The 13,448-nt window shown below is 34.8% G+C and overlaps 1 pseudogene; it reads right to left on the minus strand.

Annotated features, from left to right (window-relative positions):
• Window positions 1–467: 467 nt before the first annotated feature.
• Window positions 468–2,746, minus strand: LOC120151132 (annotated as a pseudogene).
• Between the last annotated feature and the right edge of the window lie 10,702 nt (window positions 2,747–13,448).

A 13,448-nucleotide genomic window follows, 5' to 3' on the forward strand; every position in this document is an offset into this window, starting at 1 on the left:
TGTCAGTTGAGGGACATGGTGGGATTGTTTTCATGGTCACCTTTTGACTTTTGAGGGCAAAAACATGCTTTGGGTTTAACCTTTAATTAAGATTAACCCTTGTTAATGGTCGAAATCATCATTGCTCTCATTTCCTTTATGCTTTTTGTTTCCACATTTACTGCATAATTCATGCACTAAATTTCTCTTATTCACATATTAGTATCTGCCTAACTTTAATATCAGAAAACCCTTCTTTTTTGTGTCTACTTAAAGAATATCGAACTTCTTATCATTCGACCCGACTAATGCCATTACACAGTCTTACTTGAAATATTTGCAGCAGATATACATTCTTCATGTTCAAGTTTGCAGCACCCATATGTTCTATTTTGCTGGTAAAACAGGACAGGAGAAAGGAGAGACTCAAAATGTTTTGAGACAATGTGATTAGAAACAAGAAAAATAGAAGGAAATGTTGTTATTGGAATGCAACAATTTCAGGATGCTTTTGTTTCATCTAACCAACCAGCAAAATACAAAGGCATGTGTGGTTACATAACAAAGTGCAGCAAAATTAACAAAACATTAAACCAAAGGAAAAACAACATATGAATCTTGAATTCAGTACAACCTCAGTAAGGTCCTGGCGATAGAATGTGCATGGCTTGCCCTGGTTTTGCCCGACCCGCCTCTCCGGCTGCCGCCGTTCGGTGCCATGTAGAACCTTAACAGCCCATTGTCAATGTTACTTGTTGAATATCTTGCACTCATGTTCCTTTCCATCACAAACTCATCTTTTTTCTTCTTGCTTTTCCCGTTTAACTCGACATCACAGCTCTTCCTTGCAGCAGTAAAGGATCCTCCGCCGAAACTGCTCGAATTCCTCCAGCTTACGCTGCTATTGCTCCTCAATACCTTAGGATTAAACCCTCCTCTCACATCTCCATTCCTTTCTCCTCTAAACTCAGGCCAAGATTCTGAAAACGATCGCTCCACACCATTACTTCTACTATACCTATCTTCGTCTTCATCTTTGTTAACACTCCTCCGGTTAATTAAACCCCAAATGTTCCAAGCTTTACCCCACCTCCGCGACTTCTTTGAAGACTCTTTTTGTTCCACATTACCAATCACAGATGCATTATCTCTTAAACCGATCTCGAAAGTGTCTGAATAATCATCTCTCAAAGAATTCGAGTTCGAATCCATATCCGGCACAACAAGCTTAGGTCCATGGAAGTAATCAACAGTTGCAGGGGAAACCTTTGTGTTAGAAACCGGCTTCATTTCATCCATCTCTGCCACTACAGCAGCAGCAGCCCTCCTACAAGAACTGGACCTATCAAGACTTTTTCTTCTCCGAGAATCGGAATAATAATCCCTGGTCTGAGCCGAACCTCCAGGGGGCGATTCGTCCTCATTGATGGAATTCATAGCCGTCGGATCCTCCACGGGGATCTGAGTATCAGACCTGATAACATGAGGAACAGGAGCATCTTCCACAACGGAAACCATTGTGGGCATCCTTGGAAACATTCTGCCAATCATATATCCATCCCAGGAAGCTCTTGGTTCATCAAAAGAATACCTCGGATCATCAAATGACATCCTTGCTGCATCAAGGGAAAACCTTGGATCCGTGTCACATGATCGTCTCCCGAACCCGTAATCGGCGATTTCCGACTGGGTTTCTCTGTATTGCCTCCCTAATGGCTTCTCCACTGGCAATCTCGCTGACCCACATCCATTTCTCCTCTTTTTGAGTTTCTGTTTCTGCCTCCATTTCTGTAATTTCTTGCTGAAAACTGAAGCAGCAGACCAGAAACTCCCGGCAATCTCTTTGAAATCTCGGCCGGAAGCCTTCTTCGTTTGCGAATCAAGATCTATATGGTCTTTCATGGGCTTCAGCTCCTCTTCTTGACACAGCTCCTCTTCGTATTCTTCCACAATTTCTTCAACTTTCTCTTCTATTAAATCCGCAGTAGGAGCGGCCACATTGGGTGGTGGTTCTACTCCTATGATCTCAATGTCTGTTTCACTCTCACTATGCTCTTCTTCTTTGCTTTCAAAAACAGGGGCCTTGAACAACACTCGTAGAAGAAACCGAATTCCGAGGTTCTGCTTCTCCAACTCCGGGAGGCCTTCCGTTTGCAGTTGCTTCTTGATGAAAGAGTGACCAAAGCGTGTTCCGAACCCTAACGTCGCAAGATTTCCTCTGAGGCTCAAAAACCCCGGAGAAACCCTCGTTTTTCGAGGCCGAGAACGACTTCGTCCGCCGGAGCTCAGGGAAAAACCCGGGTCGCGTACCCCCTCCTACGGAAGGCTTGAAGATGGCTTTAAGTGCAGCGGTGGCGGTGGAAGTAGTGGCGGCAATGGGAGGTTTCCGAGAAGAAGAAGAAGAAGGCCCGGCAGCAGAAGCAGAAGAAGAAGGGTCGAGAACCGCGAGGCGTTCGCAGAGGCATGAGGGGCAAAAGCCAGTGAACTGCTCTTGAGGGTGGCGGTCACAGGAGGTGGAGGGACGGTGGGGCTGAGGCGGTTGTGGTGGCTCCACGTTGGGATTCATAACCGGTAGTAGAATGAGAAGAGCAATCTGCTCATATTAGTAAGCTTGAGTGAGAGAGAAATGAATAAAATAAAAAGAAAAAGAGAGAAGAAAAAATTAGTGTCAATTGGGCCTCTCAAAAACTGCTGTTTGGTTCCAACAGACAGTGAGATGAAAGAAAGAAAAAAAAACAGAATGATGGAACCAACGGGAAAAAGAAATTAGAAAAACAAAAAATCAAGGCGAGCGACCCATGACACCATAAATATAATTCCAAATTAAGTCTTTTAAGTAATTAAACACCTAATATGCACGCACCAAATAATTTCGATGGTTAAAAAATTTATTACTATCACTTGAGATTTTAGACTCGAACATCAAATATATACTTTTATTATCAAAGGAATAAAAATATTTAAATAAGTATTATTTTATATTCACCTTAAATTTATATATAAAAATAATAATTAAACACTCAATTATTCATAATACGCCAATTCATTTATTTGATAAAATTCTTTTTAAGTAATTTTATCTGTCCCTTAGTAATTTAGTGGGTGAAAGAGGCCGATGGTCCCTTAATTATAGGATTTACTTTTTGTTATAAATTAATTACCTTTTAAGAAAATAATTAATTAATATATTTATTATCCTTAAATGTTTTGAATTTGAGTATTTAAGTCTGTAAATTGTTAATAAAAAAAATCTATAAGATGTATATGCGTTGTTAATTATTAAGAAAGATTTTAAATAAATATATCTTATAATTACCTACACTATTAACAATAAACTCCGCTTTTTAAAGCTCTTACACTCATATTTAAAACCTTTCAAAAACAAATTTTCAAAAATATTTTATTTCACAATTTCCTTTCAATTTTCATATCAAAATTCATGGTTATTATGGGAATAATATTCATTTTACTTCTGTTTAGTTAAATAGCGTTATACAATATTTATTTAAGAAATAATATTTTTTATACAAAAACCTTGTTACTTGAGTCAATATTTTATAAGACATATTTTGTAAGATATATCTTTATTAACGTGGAAAAGATTTTAGACAATACTTTTATTGTTAATAAATAAATATAATGGGGTAAGAATATTTTTAAAAAATGTATGAATTTTATAAAAATAATAATAAATGTGTACAATACGTATCGAAAACATGTTTCCGCCTACAAAATGCGTCTAATGAAAAAATTACTAGCTTTAACTAAGACAAAACACTGAGAAAGGAGTATTAATTTGGTGTTGATGAAACCCTTGGTTCTTTTTGTTTTAACAACGGTGATTGTGATAAAACATCCATCTTCTTCATCTCTGAGATAACTTGAAGAAATTTTCATTCAATCCGCCATTGTTGGGAACATCTTCCATTAATGTCTCCCCGTGAAGCTTCAATATAATTTTATTAAAGTATTTTCTAATAATTAAAGTGATTATAAAGAATTGTCTATTCAAAATCTTTCTTAATAATTGATAATACATATATACTCTAAAAGAGAATGATACTTCCTTTAACCATTAAAACCGTCTAACGGGTTCGAGATAGGATTAAAACGCTTAATGAAATTGATTATTTAGAATAAGAGCAATTAATTTTGGTTTACATAGGGCTTTGGATTTTCAAAGATTCCTGTGGGAATAAAGAAAAAAAGCAGAAAAGCAAACCCACGCCATGGCTGGGGAGGGAGGGATCTCTTCCATCACATTTCGCTTTCCTTGCTTTTTCTTTTCTTTTATTAATTTTAAATAGTGTTGTCTTTTTTAACACAAATGAGTTGAATTTTTGTTTGTCCATTGTATGAATTTGGCATTTGGATTTATTTAATTTTGGTGGGTAGATTCAGAGATTGTCTAATATCAAATTCTGCATCCTCAGCACCAACTTTGCCAAACCAACACTGCCTCTGCGTGCATGCCCTCCTTTTTCATCATAAATGGAAATTTGTTTTTTCTTCAATTTTATCTTTTAAGTTTTTAAATTTTATATTTATTTTTTAATATGAGATTTTATCTCTTGTACCCTTGAAAGTATGGATGAACAAAATTCTACTCGACTCGAATTGACTTTAAGTTATAATTTTATAAACTCGACTCAAAAAAATTTGAAGTTCAAATCGATAATAACTCAATTTTTTTTAATCAGTGGATTGATTTTCAAGTTTGAGTAAAGCCTCCGACTCTCTATGATATATACATATCAATTATGAAAAAAAATATGAAGAAATATATATATATATATATATTATATGATTATAAAAAATCATTTAAATTGAAATCAAATAATATCATAAATATTTACAATTAAATTTAAACATAAATTCAAAAATTTGACTCAACTCGACTTAAAAAAATTTTAAGTCAACTTTGAGTTATAAAATAGGATTCGTAAACTCGAATTTTTTTTACTCGACTCGATCGAAGGCTCACATCTACTTAAAAATTACAATAGATCCTCCTCTAAATTGGGACGGAATGGACAAGACAACTAAGAAAATCATACCTCTAAAAATTTAAAGTTATTATATATTTTTTGTATTTTCTATTTAAAATTTTATCATCTAACATAAAATCTTACGTATGTTCATGAGATATTCTTCTTTCTATTGGAAGACAATATGTAAGGTATGACTCATAAATATACCGGTAAAGAGGACAGGGGATGGGGGTTACAATTATGTGGGTTGGGGGTGCGGGGGCGTAGCCCCGTGATACAGTACAGGGTTAATTTTGTAATTATGTACCAGTGTTTTCTATTACAAATAGAGATGTAACCTAAACCTATGAGATATTGAATAAAACTTCTAGTGCCGCCTAGGCACCGAGAATGTAAGCACATTGTCGAACCTCGTTAAAATTCTTGTGTTATTTCGTTTACTTTCTCGATTCTTCAACAATTGGTATCAGATGTAAGGAGCAAAATTCAAAGTTGTGAAATTCGATGGTCAGGGTAACTTCGGATTATGACAAACAAGGGTGAAGGATCTGTTGGCGCAGCAGGGGATCCTGAAGGCTTTGCGACCTACAAAGCCGGCATCGATGGAGGAGGACAATTGGAAAGAATTGCAATAGCGAGCGGTAAGAACCATACGATTATGCTTGGCGGACGAGGTCATGTATCACGTCATGCATATGTCGTCTCCAGACAAAATTTGGAGGAAGTTGAAAAGTTAGTTTATGTCCAAATCCTTAATGATAAAACTGTATCTAAAGCAGCGGCTGTATGGACTGAAGATGCAAGACGATCATGATTTGGCGCAACACGTGAATGTCTTCAATCAAATCGTTTTTGATTTGGCTCGGCTTGATGTGAAAATTGAGGATGAATACAGAGCGATGATTCTGTTGTGTTCGTTGCCTCCCTCTTACGAACACATGGTGACTACTCTTACATATGGGAAAGAGACTATCAACGTTGAGGAGATTACTGCAGCCTTGTTGGTTCACAACCAGCGGAAGCAGAATGCAGGGAAAGCTCTCAAGCTGATAACGTATATGTCAAGGGTAATCGAGACCGTGAATGGAAGCCAGAGAAGGAAGGGTTTGGCAAGCAGAATTCCATATCCAAATCTAGGGATAAGAAGATAATTTACTGTTACAAGTGCAAGGAGGCGGGATATATGAAGCAAGACTGTCTGAAGTTAAAAAAGCAGACTAATGAGAAGCGTAATGATTCATCCAAGTCTGTGAATGTGGTCAATGATGAAAATTCTGATTGCAATGAGGGTGATATGCTATCTATTTCAACGACTCAATTGACGGATGTTTGGATTCTTGATTCTGGATGTTTTAATCGCATCACGCCAAACAAGGAATGGTTTTCGACATGCATGTCGGTTAATTCTGGTTCTGTTTATTTGGGTGATGATCGATGTTGTAATATTGTTGGTATTGGTAATGTCAGAATTAAGATGTATGATTGCTCTATTCGGACTTTGAGTGGTGTTCGACATATCTCAGATTTGAAGAAGAATTTGATTTCTTTGGGCACTTTGCACAAGAATGATTTTATTCCTAAGGCTGATAAGGATAGGGAAACCATTCGGATTGTTAAAGGAGCTTTGACTGTGATGAAAGGAAAGATGATTGCAGAGAATATTTACAGATTGTTAGGGAGTGCCATTGTAAGCAGAGTTCATTCTGTTGAGTCCTGTGATGATACAACCAAACTGTGGCATATGCGTCTTGCTTATCTTAGTGAACGTGGTATGGTTGAATTACATAAAAGAAATATGTTGCATGGTGTTAAAAGCTGTAAGCTCAATTTTTGTAAGTATTGTGTTCTTGGTAAACAAACTAAAGTTCGTTTCAAGACTGTGAAGCACACAACTGAATTGATTCTTGATTATGTGCATTATGATGTATGAGGGTCTTCCATGATATCATCTTTGGGTGGATCTAGGTATTATGTTACTTTCATTGATGATTTTTCACGGAAAGTTTGGGTGTATTTTTTGAAACAAAAGTCTGACGTTTTTTAGAAGTTCAAGTTGTGGAAAGCTGAGGTAGAAAACCAAACAGGACGAAAAATTAAGTGTTTGCGGTCTGAAAATGGTACGGAGTACACAGATACGCAGTTTTTAAACTTCTGTAAGGAGCACGAGATTAAGAGGCATTTTACAGTGCGCAAGACACCACAACAGAATGGTGTTGCGGAACGGATGAACAAGTCATTGAATAAAAGAGCCAGATGTTTGCGGTTGAATGCGGGGCTTCCCGAACACTTCTGGGCTGAGGCTGTTAACATGGCGTGTTATCTTATCAATAGATCGCCAAGGGCATCATTGGCTGGGAAAGTTACAGAAGAGGTATGGACTGGTCATGAAGTTAGTTTTGATCACTTACGGATTTTTGGTTGTCCTACTTATCTGCATGTACCTACTGATGAGAGATCTAAACTTGATGCAAAATCAAAGGAGTGCATTTTTATGAGTTACAAGAAAGGTGTCAAAGGATTCAAGTTCTGGGATCTAGTTGCGAAGAAAATTGTGATCAGTACAGATGTTGTTTTTGATTAACAACCCATGTTGTAGCAGAAGAAAGACACGACAGTAGTGGATTTCGAGCAGTTTCTAGTTGAGAAAACAAAAACTTCTCAACCGACTTCTGGTGGTTCTGCTACGGATGATTTTCAAGATTATAGTCTCGCCAGAGACAGGGTGAGACGAACGAATATAAAGCCTCCGGACAGATTGGGTTTTGAAGATTTGGTCTCTTTTGCACTTACTGTTAGCAGTGATGATCCTGTTACTAGTCAGGAAAATGACAAGTGGATGGCAACCATGGTTGAGGAGATGAAGTCTTTGAATCATAATCGTACATGAGAGTTGGTTCGCCTTCCTGAGGGTAAGAAGCCGATTGGTTGCAAATGGGTGTATAAGAAAAAACCAGCAGTAACAGAAAAAGAGGGGGAGAAGTTCAAGGCTCGCTTGGTAGCAAAGGGTTTTTCACAGTAGAAAGGAGTTGATTATGATGAAATTTTTTCTCCTATGATCAGGCACACTTCAATCCGAGCAGTACTTGCATTGGTGGCTAGTTAGGATTTGCATTTAGAGTAGATGAATGTTAAAACTTCTTTTTTGCATGGTGATTTAGACGAGCAGATCTACATGCGGCAGCCTGAAGGTTTCACTCAACCTAGAAACGAGCATTTAGTTTGCAGATTGAAGAAATCTTTGTACGGGTTGAAACAGTCTCCGAGACAGTGGTATAAACGGTTTGACTCCTATATGATCAAGATTGGCTACAATCGATGTGAGTATGATTGTTGTGTATATGTTAAGAGCCTTGATGATAGTTCTTTTATTTTTTCTGTTACTGTATGTTGATGATATGTTGATTGCTGCGAAGAACATGGATGATGTTATCGGTTTGAAAACCTTATTGAGTCAGGAATTTGATATGAAAAATTTAGGTGCTGCAAAGAAAATTCTTGGAATGGAAATTTGCAGGGACAGAGACTCAATGAAACTGTGGCTATCTCAACGGGGTTATGTTGAGAAAATGCTAGAAAGGTTTGCGATGAGCAGCGCAAAACCAGTTAACACTCCATTGGCGAATCACTTTAAGCTCTCATCATAACAGTGCCCGAAGACAGATAAGGAAGCTGAAGATATGGCAAAGGTTTCGTATTCTAATGTTGTTGAATGCTTGATATATGCAATGATATGTACTTGTCCTTATTTAGCTCATGTTGTTAGTCAAGTTTGTAAGTACATGTCTAAACCGGGTAAGCAACATTGGGAAACAATCAAGTGGATCTTTCCATACTTAAAGGGTATTGTGGGACATGGTATTGTTTTTTGGTAGTCAGCGGGATAATCCTTTGGTTGCAGGTGACTTGGATAATACAAGATCTACGAACAGGGTATGTTTTTACTCTTGGTAGAGGACTTATTTGTTGGAAGTCTACTGTTCAATCTATCGTGGCACTATCTACAACTGAAGCTGAATACATGGCAGCAGCTGAAGCTGCAAAAGAAGCTTTATGGCTCACTAGTTTAGCGAAGGATTTGGGTGTTCAGCAAGGTGGAGTTCAATTACTTTGCGATAATTAAAGTGTAACACCCCCAACCCGTATCCGACCCGGATACGAGTCCGAAGTGTCACATTGACTTTTCAAACATTTATTCGTATAAAATATTGAGTAATTTAAAAACTTTTATAACATTCAACTTATTCAAAATGTTTACAAAACTATTCAGAGTTTATACAATATATTCTTTTGAATACATGCCAACTAAAACTTTATATATTAAAGTACATATTAATCACCTCTTTTCTGATCTGACATTGAGTAAGGAGAACTGACATGTCTTACTCCACATCGCTCTTTACTCCTCTCCATACCTAAGTGTAAATCACTTACACGCTAAGTCGTTGACTTAGTGAGGCATATAAAACATATAATATTTCATATAACATAAATCATACATAAACATATACCATCATTATCATTAAGAAACACACATAACATCATATGGTTCATGTAACACATTTCAAACCACTTACCTTTGATAATCATTTATAAACCCATAGTATACATATCACATTCAATATGTTTGTTTGATCTCTTTATTAGCCCATGTATATTATTGAGAATAGAGGTATGTGAGTGCATTGAGGTTGTGCACTAATGTTGTCACCACAGCTCGTATCAATTCCCTCATGGGGCACCGAACCTTAGTTCAGTATTCGTCCTGAAGGACCAGAATCCAGAGGTCACAATATAAACTGTTCATATGTGCCTTTAAACATATGTAGACTGTTCATATGTGCCTTTAAACATATATAAGCTGTTCATATGTGCCTTTAAACATATGTAAACTGTTCATATGTGCCTTTAAACATATGTAAACTGTTCATATGTGTCTTTAAATATATGTAAATTGTTCATATGTGCCTCTAAACATATGTAAACTGTTCATATGTGCCTTTAAACATATGTAAACCCTCGACTCTTGGCATGCCAACTACACCTATAGTTCTCATATCGTATACTATGGGCATTATTCTTATACCTTTCATATCATTTGTTCTTTCTCTTCTGTCACATACCACATGTATGTGTAATTATATATTTCATATCATATCTCATGTATCACAAGTGCATACATTCACGTAGATCATGTAGTTCATATCACTTAATTCATATCATGTTCTCATATCACATATCATATCGCCATAATTATCATGTATGCATGTTCACAATCATTGTATTATAAAAATCAACATAAGGATTAGACTTATCACAAGTCTTATTCCATTATACTATACATATAGTATCCACTTACCTTAGCTTTGCTTTGATTCGATTCTAATCCTTTGATCGTTCCGGAATAAGCTTACTTTTAGTATCTACATAATCACACATTGATCTATATCAGTATTATAACTAATATACTCTAATGGTTCACTCTTTAGACTAAGAGAAAAGTCAATTTCATCTTTTAATGAAGGTATGCATCGATGCACTACTGATGCATCGGTGCATAAAATGTATTCGATGTAGTGATATTGTTGGGATGCATCGATGCATGACTTATGCATCGATGCACTAATTGCATTTGATGTTTCTATTTTAAAAGAGTGCATCGATGCACTTCCTGTGCATCGATACACCTTCAAACGATTTCTGGGTTTTAACCTTGATGCATCGATGCACTCTGTCCAGAATCTCTTTTTGAACCCGAAAGTTCATTCATTTGGATTAAATCCTTCATGTTTAATCCCCCTTTTTCATTCTTAACTCTAGTACACATCTTTAAACCAATTTATACTCATTTATTTCATCTTAAACCTCAAATTCTATCATTCATATAAAATTCAAGAATTACATCAATAATCCAACATGTTTGAATTCCACTTTTAACACTTCATATATCTTAACTAGATTGATGACAAGTCAAATTTAACTTTCAACTCTAGTTATGAACTCTATTCCAAGATTTCATTTAAGAACTTCAAATCTTAAATCTTCTATATCTCCTTTATCTTTTGATCTTAAGATAACTTAAGCTTTCCTTAAGCTTAGTTATCATCTAATGATCAAAACTCAATCTTAAACTTAACAAATAATTAACTAAGTAGAAGACTCACCTTTGAGCTTGGAGATACGGGAGGAGAGGAAGAAGAAGGAGAAGAAGTTCTGGAGATCCCTACATGCTTATCTCTTAATAAAGAGATAAGATAATTATCTTTTAGATAAAAAGACTATTTTGCCCTTTAATTCATCCAATAATTACTAAAACTTTTAGGATTTATCTCCAGATAAATCATTAAACTAATCCATTCTTCTAATTTAACCACTAAATTTTGAAACTTTACTATTTAGTCACTAACCCATAATTTGGGATGTTACACAAAGTGTTATTCACTTGGCTAAGAATCATGTATATCGTGCTATAACTAAGCACATTGATGTACGTTTTCACAAGATCAGAGAGTTGGTTGCATTTGGAGAGATTTTGTTTTATAAGGTACATACTGATGAGAATGTCGTTGATATGTTCACCAAGCTAGTTACGACAGACAAGTTCAAGCATTGCTTGGACTTGTTGAATGTTTCGAGTTGTTAAAGAAGTAAGGTAACTCAACCCACATTGAATGTTTCCTAAGGGGCAGGATATTCGGTAAGGTGAAGATTTGTAAGGTATGACTTATAAATATACCGGTAAAGGGGATAGGAGATGGATTGGAGTGAGTGAATGCGGTGAACATTAACTCTCTTGACAAAGAAAGTCTCGTAGTGGGGGTTAGGATTATGTGGGTTGGGGGTGCGGGGGCGTAGTCCCGTAGTACGGTACATGGTTAATTTTGTAATTATGTACCATGGTTTTCTATTATAAATAAAGATGTAACCTAAACCTATGAGATATTGAATAAAACTTCTAGCGCCGCCTAAGCACCGAGGACGTAAGTACATTGCTGAACCTCGATAAAATTCTTGTGTTCTTTCGTTTACTTTGCCCGATTCTTCAACACAATATTTATTAAAATAAAATCTTAATCTATTGACAAGTGACAACACATATACTATAAAGACACAATTGTTTAAATTTAAATCTTCTAGAAAATAATTACATATGTATATATAACTTTTATCAATTCAATAAAATATTTATATTTCAGTGAGTAATAATATATATATTAATACCATGAAAATCTATAGTTTCAAATTTTAAAAAATATTCTCAATTTGAAGCAACACGTGATATTTGTTTAGATTATATTTATATTGAATGATTCTATAAATATTATTTATTTTAATTTATTTTTTAAAATAATTTATCTTTAAATCACATAATATTATTCAAAAACCAAATGAAGCTGCAAATAAATATTTCGTTAAAAAGAACAGAGGATACACGTACACGTAGTGATCGCGTAGACTTACGTGCATCGAATGGTAGGAGCGACATAACGTGGGTAGTTCTGCGGTGCGGCGCCTAAAAAACGGCTAATATACGGCGTGACCGGTTAAATAATTGATCGGTTAAAATTTATACCGGTTATGTTATATTATTTAACCGGAAATATTATAAAGTACAATAACATACTAGGTAGCCCTTATATAATGTAATAGGTAGCGCTTATATTTACCTATTTTATAAGTAATCCGGTATATTTATACCGATAGTATTGCAAATTTACATATTACATTATATTATATTGAAAGTGTTCATACTTTTTATAAAAAGGATCGATACTTCTTTTAAAATTATGTAATTTATGTTTCAATTTTTTTTAATAGTGTTTCATGTTTTCCACCTACAATATTAATTTAATAATTTCATTTGCACAAAAAATTATTTGATTATTTGATATTTTATAAAATATTATTTAGAATTTTTAATTTAATAATAATATATATCGTAACGTAAAAAATAAATCATTAGACGCCTATAATTACTAAATTAATATCTTAAAACTCACTCAAAAGATAACCTTAAATTAATGTTTTCCACAGTGAAAAAAGTATGGACACTTTTATAAAAAGGATAGACACTTTACAATATAACCACTACCTATTACATTATATAAACGATATCTATTACATTATATAAGCGCTACCTATTACATCATATTTTTACCTATTATATTGAAAGTGTCCATACTTTTTATAAAAAGGATCGATACTTCTTTTAAAGTTATGTAATTTATGTTTCAATTTTTTTTAATAGTGTTTCATGTTTTCCACCTACAATATTAATTTAATAATTTCATTTGCACAAAAAATTATTTGATTATTTGATATTTTATAAAATATTATTTAGAATTTTTAATTTAATAATAATATATATCGTAACGTAAAAAATAAATCATTAGACACCTATAATTACTAAATTAATATCTTAAAACTCACTCAAAAGATAACCTTAAATTAATGTTTTCCATAGTGAAAAAAGTATGGACA

The sequence above is a fragment of the Hibiscus syriacus genome, unplaced genomic scaffold (assembly GCF_006381635.1).
Source record: "Hibiscus syriacus cultivar Baekdansim isolate YM2019G1 unplaced genomic scaffold, ASM638163v2 tig00111027_pilon, whole genome shotgun sequence".
NCBI lineage: Eukaryota > Viridiplantae > Streptophyta > Magnoliopsida > Malvales > Malvaceae > Hibiscus > Hibiscus syriacus.